Source organism: Panthera tigris, chromosome A1 (assembly GCF_018350195.1).
Source record: "Panthera tigris isolate Pti1 chromosome A1, P.tigris_Pti1_mat1.1, whole genome shotgun sequence".
NCBI lineage: Eukaryota > Metazoa > Chordata > Mammalia > Carnivora > Felidae > Panthera > Panthera tigris.
The window spans coordinates 179462662-179478559 of NC_056660.1; the positions used below are offsets into that span (position 1 = coordinate 179462662).

Below are 15898 nucleotides of genomic sequence, written 5' to 3' on the forward strand. Positions count from 1 at the left end.
AAACAGGACAAGGAAAAATAAACTCAAATATTTAAGGGCCTTCCATGTACCAAATGATATACACATATACCTGCACATACATATATGTCATTTAGTCTCTACACCAAGTCCACAAAGTGATGCCCATTTCCCAGATGAAAAAAATAGAATGCGGACTTCACCCAGTTAGTAACTGGCACAGTTAGCAACTTCACAGGAGGAATTTGAACCTGACTCTGGGTGGTTCTCACTAAACTGTGAGCTCCATGAGGACGGGGACCTTGGCAACCTTGTTTACTTCCTCATACCTAGTGCCTAGCAGAATTTATACTTAATGGAAATATAATAAAGACTTCTTTGAATTAATAAGTATCTGAGTCAGTGGACCTAAAGTACATGATTGTTTCTTCCCACCACTCCTTAGAATAATGAAGATCCTCACGATATCCCTCTAGGGTTCCTGTCAAGTCAATATGTTGCATGTCAGAGTCAGAAATCTCCCTAGGCCAGCACAAGTAAAAATGGAAGTTTATGGAAAAATGCAAAGGTATTATGGAAACAAAGCATCGCCAGGACTAAAGGCTTGGAAAGCCACCAGGAATCAGAGTGCCTCATGTTCTCTATAATGTCTACATCTTGGTTTTCTTTTCCAACAGAAGACTTGCACTGTGTAGCCATCTTGCAGATGGTCCTATGTACCAGCCTCAGCAACATTTTGACTCTGAAAGTCCCCATGGCCTTTCAGCTTGGCTCTCCTTAGTTAAGTAGCTTAGTCTATCCATATCCCAGTTATTATCCATTCCCTGAGGAGGGATGAGATCGGCATAGCCTGGGCTAACCTTCAAGATGCCCCTGGCCCCAGCCAGACAATTGCAACTTCACGACACACTCTGAGCAAGAATGGCTAAATTAGCACCTTCAAGCCTGAGGACCATGAACTGTAAAAATGATTGTTGTTTTCAGCAACTATGTTTTGGGACGTTTATTATCCAGCAGGTACCAGAAACAGATTTTGGTATAGAAAGTGGGTTGCTGCTACAACAAAAACTTAAAAGTGTCTCAAATTATAATTCTGCTCCCAGTTCCAAAGTCTGAAGACCAAATATATATTTCTTACTAAACCTCACAATATCATAATTACCCTTGTGTTTGACCAGCAGGCAGAACTAGAAGGGCCTTGGAGAGTATGTTAGTGAAAGTCTAAAGGGTCTTGATGATGACTTAAAGGAAAGTGAGGAAAATGCTACTGAAAACTGGAGGAAAGGGGACACTTGTAGCTGGTGGAAGGTTTGGTGACACTGTCATCTGCTGTAATGTGGAAAAGAAGGAATTGTTCCATAATGAATATGATCATCTGGCCAACCTGATTACAGTACAATGCAAAGGAGAGAGAGCATCTAAAAGAAGAAACTTTTTTGGTTTGAGCAAAATTTAGATGCTACGTAAAAAGTGCCAGGGTTTTCTGAGTTTGAAAATAAAACAACTTCTCATGCCCAACCTCTCCAGAGGGCAAACTTTTCTCAAATTGAAATGACTTTCAGCAAAGGGTGGGTACAGCATCTTTTGTTAGGCACTCAGAAAGGTTTCAGAAGGTACTTCATAGACCAATTCAAACAGACAAAATCCTTCTAAAAAACTTTAGACTGTGCCTGGCTGTCTTAATTAAACAACAGGATTTCCTAAAAAGGCCCCCAAAATAGAAAGGACTTATGTAAGCCAAAGGGATTTGTGGTCATGGCTTTTTCCCCAATGGAAGGAACTCCAGGAAGAATCATTTAAAAACTCAACATTTTTTTAGAATGAGGTTGAACTGGGGCGCCTGGGTGGCTCAGTCGGTTAAGCGGCCGACTTCAGCTCAGGTCATGATCTCACGGTCCGTGAGTTCGAGCCCCGCGTCGGGCTCTGGGCTGACAGCTCAGAGCCTGGAGCCTGTTTCAGATTCTGTGTCTCCCTCTCTCTGACCCTCCCCCATTCATGCTCTGTCTCTCTCTGTCTCAAAAATAAATAAACGTTAAAAAAAAAAAATAGGTACGTATTAGAATGAGGTTGAACTAAAAAGGAGGAGATAGTGTAAGGTGGAAAAAAAGGGCTTTGTATTCCAGAACTTCTACGGGCAGGAAGCAGGTTCAGAAACTACTCCAGGAAAACACAGTTTATGTTCCATGGAAAAGGAAGGTTAAATTCAGAAGGTAGAACCAAGAGCATGGGAGGAAGAGCTGCAGAGATCACTACAGAGAATTGGTCCTAACCAAGGAAACTATAATGCTTGCTACAGTTTTCCGATGCCGATTCCAATATTGTACATTGGGTGTGGAAGATGAATAACCTGTCTTTTTTAGTTCACAGATACTCAAAGCATTCTTGAAAAGCTGTAACTAAGGATCAACACTCAAGGTACCTCATCTACACCTGGAAGTAATAGAGAAGATGAGATTCTGGACTTCATGTCTGTCCATGATGCCATTAACTGTTTGGGAGAGTCTTGGGATGGGCCAACTGCCTTTTGAGTGAAGGAAGAACGTAATTTGTGATCAGAGGCAGACTGTGATAGTTTGAAAATCTGACCTTGCAACTTTTTGACATTCCTACTATGGAAGAATGGTCTCTTTCTCTCAATGACTGCTTGATCAACAGAAAACAGGAGAAGTGGTACTGTGCCAGTTTCTCGCCCAGTCCTTAAGAAATGAGCAGCTTCTATTTCCTCTTTCTTGAAATTCTTGCTTTTGGATCCCACCCATCATGCTGTAAGGAGTCCAGGCCACAGGGAGAGGCCAAGGGATTGTGTTCCAGCAGACAGCCCCACTAAGGTCCCAGTCTATAGCCACACGGGAGTAAGAAAGCTTTAAGAAGATTCCAGCCAGCCCCAGCCAATAACCAACTGTAACCGCACAGAAGACAGTGAGTGAGATAGTATTAGCTAAACCCAGGCAGACCTCAGAACCATGAGAGATAATTAAATTATTGCTGTTTCTTTAAAGTCACTAAGCTTTGGAGTGATTTTTTACACAGCAATAGAAAACCAGGACAAATATTTGCTGTAGTTACTTTATGTAATCTTAAATTGCTTGAATTAAAACAATAACCTTAATATATATATACAAAACCTTAATAATAATAAAGAATCACTAACATATAAAATGAATTAAAAGTTACTATTAAAATATTACTATTAAAATGACACAAGGCTTTGGGATCAAAGAGAACTAGGTACAAATCCTGGTCAGCATCCTATTAGTTGTATGACATTTGATAAGTTACTTAGCCTCTCTGATTGCCAGTTTCTTTCTCTTTAAAATGGAGTAAAGTGGAGGGTACCTGGATGGCTCAGTCGGTTAAGCATCCAACTCTTGATTTTGGATCAGGTCATGATGAACTGTGCCACAGGCTCATGCACTATGAGACTGAGCCCCAGGTCAGGCTCTGTGCTGACAGAAGGAGCCTGCTTGGGATTCTCTCTCTCTCCCCTTATCTCTGCCCCTCCCCCACTTTATGTGGGTGTGCTCTTTCTCTCAAAATATATAAATAAACATTTAAAAAAAAATGTTTTTAATGGAGTTAAGGGACACCTGGCTGGCTTAGTTGATGGAACATGCAACTCTTGATGTCGAGGTTTAAGTTCGAGCCTCATGTTAGGTATAGAGATTATTTAAAAATAAAATCTTTTAGGGACACCTGGGTGGCTCAATTAGTTAAGCATCTAACTCTTGGTTTTGGCTCGGGTCATGATCTCATGGTTTGTGAGTTAAAGCCCCATGTCACACTCTGGGTTGACAGTAAGGAGCCTGATTGGGATTCTTTCTCTCACTTTCTCTCTCTCTGCCCCTCCCCCACTCACACTCTTTTTCTCTCAAATGAAAAAACATAAAATCTTTTTTAAAAAAACCCACACATTTAATGTGTCAATACAGCCTTCCTTAAAAAGGAAGAAAGGCCTCAGATACACAACCTTACCTTACACCTTAAACAGCTGGCAAAAGAACAGCAAATAAAACCCCAAACCAGCAGAAGACAGGAAATAATAAAGACTGGAGTGGAAATCAATGCTATCAAAGTAAAAAAAAAACCAAAAAAACAAATCAATGAAACTAGGAGCTGGTTCTTTGAAAGAATTAACAAAATTGATAAGCCCCTGGCTGGTTTGATCAAAAAGAAAAAGGAAAAGACCCACATAAATAAAATAATAAATGAACAAGGAGAGGTCACAAACAACACTGCAGAAATAAAAACACTAAGAGAATATTATGAGCAATTATATGCTAATAAATTGGGCAATTTGTAAAAAATGGACAAATTCATAGAAACATATAAACTACCAAAACTGAAACAGGAAGATATAGAAAATTTGAACAGACCCATAACCAGTAAAGAAATTGAATTAGTAATCAAAAACCTCCCAAAAAACAAGAGTTCAGGGTCAGATGACTTTCCAGGGGAATTCTACCAAACATTCAAAGAAGAGTTAACTCCAATTCTTTTAAAGCTGTTCCAAAAAATAGAAATAGAAGAAAATTTCCAAACCCATTCTATGAGAATTACCTTGATCCCAAAACCACACAAAGACTCCACTAAAAAAAATAGAACTATAGACCAATTTCCCTCATGAAGATGGATACAAGAATTGTCAACAAGATACTAGCCAACGGGATCCAACAATGCATTAAAAGAAATAACAGGGGCACTGGGGTAGCTCAGTCGGTTAAGTGTCTGACTTTGGCTTACGTCACGATCTTGCAGTTTGTGAGTTTGAGCCCTGCACTGGGCTCTGTGCTGAAAGCCCAGAGCCTGGAGCCTGCTTCAGATTCTGTGTCTCCTTCTCTTCTGTCTCTCCCCCACTCACTCATTTTCTCTGTCTCTCAAAAATAAATAAACATTAAAAAAAAATTGAAAAGAATTATTCACCATGATCAAGTGGGATTTATACCTGGGATGCAAGGCTGGTTCAATATCCACAAATCAATGAATGCAATATATTACATTAATAAAAGAAAGGACAAGAACCACATGATCTTCTCAATAGATGCAGAGAAAGCACTTGACAAAATAAAGCATCCTTTCTTGATAAAAATCCTCAAGAAAGTAGGGATAGAAGGATCATACCTCAAGATCATAAAAGCCATATATGAAAGACCCACCACTAATATCATACTCAATGGGGAAAGCTCTCAGTTTCAGGAACATATGTCAGGAACACGACAGGGATGTCCACTCTCACCACTGTTATTCAACAGCGGATTGGTAGTCCTGGCCTCAGCAATCAGACAACACAAAGGGATAAAAGTCATCCAAATTGGCAAGGAGGAGGTCAAACTTTCACTCGTCACAGATGACATGATACTGTATATGGAAAACCCAAAAGATTCCACCAAAAAACCTCTTAGAACTTATTCATGAATTCAGCAAAGTCACAGAATACAAAATCAATTCACAGATATTGGTTGCATCTCTATACACCAAAAATGAAGCAGCAGAAAGGGAAATCAAGGAATCGATCCCATTTATAATTGCACCAAAACCCATAAAATACCTCGGAATAAACCTAATCAAAGAGGTGAAAAACCTATACACTAAAAACTATAGAGCGCTTATGAAAGAAACTGAAGAAGACACACAAAAAAAACGGAAAAATATTCCATGCTCATGGATTGGAAGAATAAATACTGTTAAAGTGTCAATACTACCCAAAGCAATCTACATATTCAATGCAATCCCTATCAAAATTACACCAGCATTCTTCACAGAGCTAGAACAAACAATCTTAAAATTTGTATGGAACCAGTAAAGACCCTGAATAGCCAAAGCAATCCAGAAAAAGAAAACCAAAGCAGGAGGCATCACAATCCTGGACTTCAAGCTGTATCACAAAGCTATAATCATCAAGACAGTATGGTACTGGCATAAAAACAGACACTTAGATCAATGGAGCAGAATAGAGAACCCAGAAATGGACTCACAAACGTATGGCCTACTAATCTTTGACAAAGAAGGAAAGAATATCCAATGGAATAAAGACAATCTCTTCAGTGAATGGTGTTGGAAAACCTGGACAGCAACATGCAGAAGAATGAACCTGGACCACTTTCTTACACCATACACAAAAATAAACTCAAAATGGATGAAAGACCTAAACATAAGACAGGAAACCATCAAAACCCTAGAGGAGTAAGCAGGCAAAAACCTCTTACTCAGGCAGAAACTTCTTACTCAACACGTCTCCAGAGGCAAGGGAAACAAAAGCAAAAATGAACTACTGAGACCTCATCAAGATAAAAATCTTCTGCATGGTGAAGGAAACAATCAGCAAAACTAAAAGGCAACCAATAGAATGGGAGAAAATATTTGCAAATGACATATCAAATAAAGGGCTGGTATCCAAAATCTACAAAGAACTTATCAAACTTAACACCCCAAAAAACAATCCAGTGAAGAAATGGGCAAAAGACATGAAAAGACACTTTTCCAAAGAACACATCCAGATGGCTAACAGACACATGAAAAAATGCTCAACATGACCCATCATCAGGTACATACAAATCAAAGCCACAATAAGATACCACCTCACACCTGTCAGAATGGCTCAAATTAACAGCTCAGACAATGACAGATGCTGGCGAGGATGCGCAGAAAGAGGATCTCTTTTGCATTGTTGGTGGCATGCAAACCAGTGCAACCACTCTGGAAAACAGTATGGAGGTTCCTCAAAAAATTAAAAATAGAACTTCCATATGACCCAGCAATTGCACTACTACGTATTTATCCAAAAGATACAGGTGTGCTATTTTAAAGGGACACATGCACCCCAATGCTAAAGCAGTGCTATCAACAATAGCCAAAGTATGGAAAGAGCCCAAATGTCCATTGATGGATGAATGGATAAAGAAGATGTGGTGTATACACACACACACACACACACACACACACACACAACGGAATACTACTTGGTGATGAAAAAGAATGAAATCTTGCCATTTGTAACAACGTGGATGGAACCAGAGTGTATTATGTTAAGCAAAATTAGTCAGAGAAATACAAATACCATATGACTTCACTCACATGTGGAATATAAGATACAAAACAGATGAACAGATGGGAAGAGAAGCAAAAATAATATAAAAAACAGGGAGGGGGACAAACCATAAAAGAATCTTAAATATAGAGAACTGAGGGTTACTGGAGGAGGTGTGGGTGGAGGGATGAGCTAAATTGGCAAGGGCATTAGGGGGACACTTGTTGGGATGAGCACTGGATGTTATATGTATGGGAAGAATCACTGGATTCTACTCCTGAAATCATTATTGCACTATATGCTAACTAACTTGGATGTAAATTTTAAAAAATGAAAGTAAAAATAAATAAATAAATAAATAATAAAAACCCCACACATTTAAAAATTAATTAACTAATTAATCAAATGGAGTTAATTGAGAACATCTATTGTTTAAGATTGTTGTGAGGTTTAAAATCAGAGGATAAATGTAAATCCTTAGCCCAGTACCTGGTACATAGTAGCTATTCCATAAACATTTCTCATCATTGTTACTTGATATTGGTTGAGCCAGTGTTGGCTAGCAAAGCCTCTGGTAATGAATAGGTCTTTTCTCACGTGGGAGCATTGACAATTCTATTAAGCAGGCTGGCCAAGTACCTACCAGCTTGCCTTGTGCCATGGGCTCTGTGGCTGGATGACTGTGGAAGCAGACATTCCAAACAGGGCTTAAGCATTTATGTGGTTCCAGATGAAAATGGCTCCAGTTCAGTTGCTACTGAAAACCAACTCACCTTCTAGCCTTAAGCATCAATGTAAACAAATGAGAAAGAACAAGATAAAAGGACAGACATCCACAGCATGGACAAGATCAGCCTTGTGCTTAAGGACTCAGCTTCTGTAGAGTAAATGGAGAAGTTAAGCTGCTTTTCTGTTAGCTAGTCAATTCAACTAATTGGATATTAATTAAAAATTGACTTTGACAAAAATCTGTTTATGCTATAAAACATCCAAAGCAAGAGTTGGTAAGGCTCATGACATAAGGAAACTTGTGGTCTAATTAATGATGTTAATTCAATCAATCTTAACACTTATTTATTCATTCCCACTGCTGGAATCTTCGCCTGAGCCCCACCTAAGCCACCACCTTACCTTTACCAGGCCTGAGTAAACTTTCTAAAACCTAGTTCTAATCCTGACACTCCCCTGCTTTTAAATCTTTGATGGGTCTCTGTTGTGCTTTGGATTAAGTCCAAACTCTTTAACATGGTTTCCAAGAAACTTTATAATCCGGTTTAAAACCCTCCAATGGTTTTGCATTGCTTTAAGACTGGAATCCAAACCCTTCTCTGTGTTCTACTAGACCTGCATGAACTGGATTCTCTCTCACCTCACCTCCTTTACTCCACTCCAGACACTAGTCATCTTGTTTCACCAATGTGCCTCAGAGCCTTTGCACATACTCTTCTCTCTGCCTGGAACACTCATCCTTAAGTTCTTTGCTTGACTGGCTCCTTCTCACACTTAAATGGAAGTCAACCATTCCCTAATCAACCAATCTTTTACACATTAAAGAGTTAGTTGACTTTCTCATAGCATGTATTGTAAACTGGAATTATCTCACTTCTTTATCTGCAGGCCCCTTGAAAGCAGGAATCCTATCAGCCAAGGTCACTGCAATAGCCTCAGCTTGCAGAATAGTTCCTAGAATCTAGTATGTGCTCAAAATGTTGTTGGTCAAGAATAAATCTCCATTTTCCAGATTTGGAATCTAAAGCTCAGACAACTTAGAGGACTTGCTTAAGTAGTACAGCCAAGTCTGACCAACTTCAAAGTCCATGCTCTAGGCCTGTGAACTACTTGTTACTGGTCCAAGCCTAAGATAGTGACAAACTGGGCCAACATGTAAAACAGTGAAATGCCACCTTCATGGAGTATATCTTGCTAGGAAAAGAGTACCAACTGAACTAAAAACAGTGTGTCAGTCAGTGAGGCAATTGATGTACATTTTGCTGCAAGCTCCCTACCCCACTGGGAGCTAATCCCAGGCAGGGGTCAGCACTGCCCCGTGGGCCACAGTTTGAATGGCATCTAGCCTGGCCACCACATTATACTCTTCACTCTTCCTTATCCCTCATGCAGTGACTTTGTGTGAAGCACACGGTTTGTTCCTGACTCCTTTATCCTCCCATCTGTGGGCTTGTGCACAGGAAGGGTCTGATAATTTGTCTTGTAGATACAGAGAATAGTGAAAAGGTGGGTGGGGTTTTCTTAATCCTGCTTTTCAAAGTAAGTAAAAAAATAATTTTTTGTGGATTATTCCCAGTTTTGGAATGTTCTTAAGGTTCTAAGTTCCTACAAGCTAGCTATTCTTAACGGGTAGTTGGTTAAACTCTGTCAGAGCCCTGATTTCCAAAGTACAACTATGCAAACTATTCTTATTATACACACTGGCCTCATAGCCTAAGGCAGTGACAGCCTTAAAAATCCTATGATGAAGGGCCTGTCCTTATGTGCTCTTAGTGTCTTGTTTCATTGGTACAGAGCTTGCTAACCAGAGTCTGCCCCCATTCTCCATCAGTATGGGCTTTCTACCATGCTAATCTCACCAAATAACACCCCCTACACACACACACACACACACACACACACACACACACACACACACACACACAAATGCCCCATGCCAACATAGCATGCCAGTAGGGAAGGCTTTTACATTCATTCAAATAGTCAGTGAGAGCTTTCTATGGGCCAGTAACTGTGTTAAGAGTTGAGGATTAAAGACCAGAGTCCTTGCCTTCTAGGAGCTTTCTAAGCTGAATGAGGACATCAGACTAAATGTGACATAAATAGTCTCATGATGAATGCTATGAACAAAGTACTCATGTTTTACAAGGTCAACAGCCACCCTAATGCAGTCAGCTTGAGTGCGCTAGTAAGAGAAGAAGGGACATTTACACTGAGGCTCAAATATAAGCATGAATGCTTTGTTTCTCTAATAGTTCCCAGTAAGGCCACACTTTTGCTCCCATATGATAGGTACTATGTTAAGCACTTCAGATGCAGGAAGTCATTTCATCTTTACAAAGGCACGGGAGCCTTTTTTATCCTCATTTTATAGATGAGGAGACCAAGACATAAAGAAGTAAAATTACCACTCCAAAGTTGCACAACCAACCAAAGATCAAAACCTAATTCTGCCTAATTGTGATGCCTAGCTTTTACCATTAAACTCTACTCTAACCTGGTCAAAGCCTTGATAAATACAGTCTTACAGGTGTCCTAGGCCCAGGAAGAGGCCCAGCTGTAATTAGAGGTGCCCTTGATTAAACACAATGTTAGGAAGTACAGGATGGCTCCCAGGTCATACTCTCTTCAGTATTAACCCCATAAAGGACAATGATTCACTCCTGCTAAACTGCCTTTGTTGCCAATACTTACTGGTTCTTAGAAGTTTCTAGAAGGCTGAGAGTTTCCAGGTTGCATTTGAAGGTCTTGGACCCAAACTCATCCAATTTATTTATTTGTGAGCCACTATTCTGGGTTAGCCCCCATGCTAAGCTTGGGGATACCAAAAAGAATAAGTCACGGTCCTAGACTTGAAAGAGTTCATTTGGTAAGTAAAGGCATCATTATATTACTATGCAAAGAATGGCAAGGAGAAGCTTGTGCTGGGACCAGAAGTAGCATGAAGGAAAAGAAGTCTTTCCAGAGGAGGTGGGGATTTCTGGGCTGGGTTTTAAAGTATGAATAGGTGCTCAATGGGAACTCAAGAAGAGAGTCTTCCACATGCAAAAGGGGTGACAGCATCAGGCAGTACAATGTACTCCATTTGCTAGAAGCAGCTTTTATCTTATCAAAGCATATATAATGAGGGTGCACAAATACAAGGGAAGCAGCTAAAGAAGTTTACACCAGCCAATCATAATGTGTCTTATATCTCAGGCTAAGGGGCTGGATTTCATCCTGAAGACAGCACTGGGGGAGAGCCATGGTTCTAAGCCCTGGAAATGGTACGGTCCAGTTCGCTTTTGAGAAAACTCACTCTGGCATCAGTAAGGAAGGTAGATGGAAAAAAGCCAGTCAAGAGGCAGAAAGAGCCTTTAAGAGTAGACATGGGAGATGTGGACGCTGGTGCTCAGATGAGAGTGGTGAGGTTGGATAGAAGTTAACAGACATGAAGACAGCAGCGAGAGGACTTAGTGACTGGTCAGATGTGGGCTGGGAAGGGGCGAGAAGAGTCCAGGATGACTCCCAGATTTCTGTGTTGGCAAGTGGGTGGATGCTGGCACCACCAGCTGAGACAGGGCCTTTAGGAAAGTGAGAAGGCAGGAGAAGAGGGGGAGGAGGATGATGAGATCATATCTGGACTTGTTAGGTTAAAGTGCCAGAAAGCAGGGCTCAGTGGTCCGAGTGGAGCTCCAGAGGATCTTCCCTGTCCCCACAAGGAATGTCCAAGGGAACTCATCCCCGGGCAGGGCAGAGGTATGTGACACCCCAGCTGGGAGCCTCTATGATACAAACCACCAAGTGTTCAAACATGCTGACCACTATGACAAAACATGGACTGCATCCCCAATTTCAGGAGAGGAAGGTCCTGGAGGACCAACAAGGCCAAGGCAGAACCCTTGACTTCCCATTTACTTATTCCCCATGCTCCTTGGCAAGTGACACTACCACACCCTAAAACCTGTCCTCTTACCTCCCTTTCCTTCCCCTAATCCACTTCACTAGCTCTGTATCTCAAACAGCCCTATCACTCCTGATCTCTGTCCCACTTTATCTTCATAGCATTTATACTTTCTAAAATATTATGGTTAACCAATGAGACAAGAGTCTACTTGTTTACTATCTAGGTCTCCTTTGAAATGTAGACTCCAGGAGGGCAGGACTTTGTCCTGTTCTTAACCATACCCCCAAAACCTAGAATGTTAACTGGCACACTATAGGAGTTCAGTAAGCAGTTGTTAAATGAAGTTCTCATCCCAGAACTTCTCTCCCTCTCTGCTGCCACCACACTGATTCAAGTTCTCACACACTTCCCAGAGTGTTCCTGGAGCCCCTTAGACATGTTGACTGCTTGCATGTGGGCCAGGAGGGCGAGGGAGGAGCCTTTCCATTTCCAAGTCATGGAACCTCTCCAATCTATCCATTCTCCACATTGTAGCCAGAGTGGCTTTCTAAAATCACAGATCATGTCAATCTCCCACTTGAAAATTTCCAGGGGTCCTCAAGGTCCAGCATGCTCACCTCTCCAACTGTACCTCCAATCACTTTACTCCACTTTACTCTTTACTGCCCATACTCTGCTCTGTTCCTCAAGCCAAACCTACCTCCAGTGCCAGTCACACCTCTGTCTTCCCCAGAAATCTGCAAGGATTCCAGTTCATACACTACCTCCTTGGAGAAGCCTTCCCTGACCATCCAAACTAAAATAGAGCCCTCCTTCTCTGCCCTCACACATCCACCTGATTTCCTTCACATCACTCACCACAGCCTATTCTTGTTCACTGATTTGTTAACTTGATTATTATTTCTCTCTTTTTCACTTCTCTCTTCTCCTAGCATGTATTCCAGTGCCTAGAACATAGTTAAATCTCAGTTAACATTTGCTGGATAAAATTGTGTTTCCATTGTCATGATGGTGATGCTTATAGTAATGATGCCCTCCCACAGTGAGATGCTGGTTTGAGTTTGTGGAGCCAAGGTCTGACTGGAGCATGCTCTTGACCATCTAATTAGAGATAGAATCCACTGTTACAAGCTTGGTCTGCGCTTTGAAGCCAAGGTGTATGTGTGTGTGTTTACTTTATGCCAGGAGACCTCATCAGCATCATTAGGTATGATCTACCACCTATCTCCATTGACACACACTCAGCAAAAGCAAAATGAGGATGTGTCCATTCTCCTCTATTCCTCTGCAAGATAGGGTGAATTTTTTGTGTGTGATAAGCTATAAATATTGAAACAGGAACACAGTCTCTTGGCCCCTTTAGATACTCTCCCCAACTCTCACACTCACCCTGCTGGGAGGGGTTTTTATGACATGATAGAGAAGAGAGAAAATGCAGTTAACCAAACAGTACTGGAGGGAGGGATGGGGCTGATAGTCAATAGGGGATGCAGAAGAAAGTTTCTGGCCAAAAACCGAAGCAGGATAACCTGTCAGTTTCAATACCACTGGAACAAAACTTAAAGGAAAATGCAGTTGAACACATCTCATAATGTTCCTGAAAAAGAGACATATTTTAGTGAACCTCAAAAATCAGAGACAGAAGAAACCTCAATTGTTTCATTTTAAAGATGGGTAATCTGAAACCTAGAGAGGAAACAGGACTTTCCCAGGACCACACTGAAATTCAGTGGCTGATCGGGGTGCTTGGGTGGCTCAGTTGGTTGATCGTCCGACTTTGGCTCAGGTCATGATCTCACAGTCCGTGAGTTCGAGCCACACGTTGGGCTCTGTACTGTTAGTTCAGAGCCTGGAGCTTGCATCAGATTCTATGTCTCCCTCTCTCTCTGCCCCTCCCCCACTCATGCTTTGTCTCTTTCTCTCTCAAAAAATGAATAATCGTTAAAAAATCAGATTCTATGTCTCCCTCTCTCTCTGCCCCTCCCCCACTAATGCTGTGTCTCTTTCTCTCTCAAAAAATGAATAAATGTTAAAAATTTTTTTAAAAAAGAAGAAGAAATTCCATGGCTGAGCTGAGACTAGAATTCTCACTGTTCAAAGTTCAGTAGTTTTCTGGGACACAGCATCACCAGCGTAAGCCTAACTTAGCTAAATTGAACTAAGTCATCCACATGTACACTCGTCTCTGTGGCCACGGAAACTAGCAAAAGCTTGTGTCCAAAACTCACCCAAATTCTTATGGCTTCTCATTTTAGCTCTCCTTCCTCTTGGTCCTTGGCCAGCCTATCACAAGACACACATATCACTTCCCTTCTGACTCCCAAGCTGATGCTGTCAAAAAAAAGCAGGAAATAACTGAAAGATATATGCTGGTAGAGAACAGGGTATGTATATTTTTACAAAACCAGCGGGTGAATCATATTAGATACTGAACACTCTTTGAAGCCATGTCTGATCAGAAATCATGATTCTCACCCAATAAAATTGTGGGCAAACAGGACCATTTAAGAATATCTACAGCTCCATATGGGATGGAATGACAAGAGGGAAAAAAAGAGGAAAAGAAGGTTAAGTCTACCACTCATGGTTCAGAGATCAGGTCAGATATCGGGAGCTCAGAAAAATGTTTCTATAAAAAATATAAATAAAATTATATTTCTAAACGACAAATGTGAAAACTGGGGTCAAAAAAACAAAAAATAAGGAACCACAAAGTACCAATTAAACTTGAGGTCCAATCCCAAATAATTACTTTAGGCAAACAGTGTAGATAATCTTTCTTCATCTTTACAATAAGGATAACAACAGCAATCATAGATGTAGTCATCGCTTACAGATCACTACCCATATGACAGGCAGTGAGTTAACTACTTTATATATCCCTTCTTTCATCTAACCCTCATCTAATCCAACCCCAAGGAACATAGACATCATTATTTCCAATGAGACTCAGACAGATGAAGTAATTTGCCCAAATTTATTGCCAAGGTATAGGACCAAGATGTACATTCAAGTCTGCAGTTCTTAATCATTATATTTCAAAAGGTGGTTGTGAGGATTACATTTAAATTAAATTAAATTAAATTAATTAATGTATTTATTCTTATTTGAGAGAGAGAAAAGGCACGAGTGGGGGGGGGGGGCGGGGAGAGACAGAGAGAGAGAGAGAATCATAAGCAGGCTCCATAGCAAAGCGACACGAGGGCCTGATTCCAGGACCCAGGGAACATGACCTGAGCTGAAATCAAGAGTGGGATGCTCAACCAACTGAGCCACCCAGGCACCCCTAAATTAAAATTTTAAAAGTAAGCTCTCAGTACTTGCTCCCTGGTAGTTTGTGTCCCTTCCTGTCCATATTTACGATCCTTGTCTCATCCTCCATAAGAGAGGGGCAATAAAGCTCAATCATCCATTGCCAACTCTCAGACCATCTGTTGCCAAAGTCACTGAATTCCTGGTCAGCTTACTGGCGGACAGAGGTGGAGGGGAGGCCAGGAAAAGATGCTCAATGCCATCCCTTCCTGTTCCAGCTAGAAGACTCAGGAAATAGGGGGCATTGAGAAAGGGGTCTCTGGCTTTGCTGTGAGAACTGGAAAATCTAATTTTCTTCTCTGGAAATTTCCCCCTTTGGAAAGAGGAAGCTGGACTGCAGGGCCCCTGAAGGGACCACGGAACTGTGGCAAAGAGCACGTGTTTCCCAATTTATTTAACTCCTCAGGTCCCACCCCATCTTCAAAATGGTAGATAATAAAATAATTGTAGGCAGTTTACAAGGTTGCTCAATCGAACTAAATAATTCCACAAAAAGTGCTTAGCAGAGTGCCTAGGACATGGTACGCATTCCATAAATATTAATTATTATTTTTATTGCTATTATTAGTATTCCAACCCCATAACATTTGAGGTGTCTCTTAAGCCAGAGGGTCCCGTTGTGAATGACTTTAATTTACAAATGCATTCAACGGTCTGCCTAAAGAGCGGCTCCACAGCCCTGTGTTTAGTGCTTTCCACCGCCCAATGACCAGGTTTTCTACCTCCAGGGGAAGGCTGCGACTTACAGACAGCCATGACAGTACCTGCACAGACATAGTACCCTTCCCCTTCTTTTCCAGCCGCGGGGTGAAGCCTGAGCCCCAGACTTTCGCAGCCCGCCCAACTCAGCCACCATTGGTCGCCTCCTCGCTGGCGTGATTAAGGCCCCGCCCCTTCTCTCTGGGACCACGCTGAGGCGACCTCCGGAAGCGGAGGGGCCTCAGAGGAGGGACTGCGATGCAGCCTGGGCTTCGTAGTCCGACTGGAAA

General features: G+C 41.4%; 1 long non-coding RNA gene across 2 annotated transcripts in view; it reads right to left on the reverse strand.

Moving 5' to 3' along the window:
* Nucleotides 1-15868, reverse strand: part of LOC122240389 — a 38197-nt gene extending 22329 nt beyond the window's left edge. For both annotated transcript variants that reach the window (XR_006220063.1, XR_006220064.1), the window contains exons 1-2: nucleotides 15674-15868; nucleotides 13826-13928 (exon numbers count right to left, since the gene is read on the reverse strand). This is a non-coding gene — a long non-coding RNA (uncharacterized LOC122240389). The remainder of the gene's footprint in view (nucleotides 1-13825; nucleotides 13929-15673) is intronic.
* Between the last annotated feature and the right edge of the window lie 30 nt (nucleotides 15869-15898).